The sequence below is a fragment of the Taudactylus pleione genome, unplaced genomic scaffold (genome assembly GCF_031769625.1).
Source record: "Taudactylus pleione unplaced genomic scaffold, aTauple2 ptg000990l, whole genome shotgun sequence".
Taxonomy (NCBI): Eukaryota; Metazoa; Chordata; class Amphibia; order Anura; family Myobatrachidae; genus Taudactylus; species Taudactylus pleione.
This window is the reverse complement of record NW_028285391.1, coordinates 861735-862880: the sequence shown is the minus strand read 5'-3', so window position 1 is coordinate 862880 and position 1146 is coordinate 861735. Positions and strand designations below refer to the sequence as shown.

General features: G+C 37.9%; 1 pseudogene; it reads right to left on the bottom strand.

Annotated features, from left to right (window-relative positions):
• Positions 1 to 640: 640 nt before the first annotated feature.
• LOC148454485 (5S ribosomal RNA) lies at positions 641 to 759 on the bottom strand (annotated as a pseudogene).
• Between the last annotated feature and the right edge of the window lie 387 nt (positions 760 to 1146).

Here is a 1146-nt window from a genome sequence, read left to right as displayed (position 1 = left end):
AGAATTGTTTTAATGTCATTCTTTTTTTATATAAGCGTATTATTATTTTTTATTAAAAGTATTTGGTAAATAACTTTTTAATACCGGGTATCATCTTCTATCTTTTATCATAGCGCTATTTATGTACTTTCTTAGCAAATGAAAGGAGAGTAAAAGGGCATAGGAAAGAAACACCTGTACAAGGGAGATTATAGATTACACGGGAGGATCTTCAACAGGTCTATGAAGATCCAAAGGAGAAACAGCCCATCTGTCACATAGCTTGTGAAATTTAGGAAGGGCCTTATAACTAGCCATACTTAAAACAAAGTAAACAAGAAGGGCTTGTTGTTGGGGCACTCTTTAAATTCAAATATACAGTATAAAAAATAACTTTGAATAATTTTCCTTAAAATTCTGCAGATCTCCTTGGAAAAACAAAATTGAGTGGATGTGGCGAAAATATTGAACAACATTTATAGATAGTCAGTCAGATTCCTACAGTATACCAATAACTTCAAAAATAACGTATTTATATATCTTACTGATTATGTAGAAAAATGGCTATCAGTATCCCTGCCATTCCCAGACTGTAAAGTATTATCATGTGAACAATATGCTGTGTTATTCACTTTGTCCCAATCCACCGCTTATCTAAGACTACCTACAGCACCTGGTATTCCTAGGCGGTCACCCATCCAAGTACTGACCAGGCCCAATACTGTATGGCTTCCAGGATCAGACGAGATTGGGCATATCCAGTATGGTATGGCTGTAGGTCTGATATTATTCTGAGAGAGTCTGGATGCCCTGGTGTATACACAGCAATATGTTTGAATAATACAAAATGAAAATAAGTATAGCACAAGCATACTTTATTTGTGTGGAAATAAATCTTAGTGCTTACTTGTCACATTTTTGTGACTATCATATGTGGGACTTATCTTAATTGTATCATTTTGATATAATTTACAGGGTAATTTCCAGTTACACTTTGTCACTGATATTTGACATTATATATAATCAGGGGCGTTTTAAGAGAGGAGGGGCCCCGTGTGCACTCCACGTGCGGGGCCCCCTCCTCTCTCCCTGGTGGCTGGCAGGCGACTGACGCGGCTGGCCAGCCACTGGAGCATTAGTAGACTCCGGGCACTAGAGTTTGCCAGG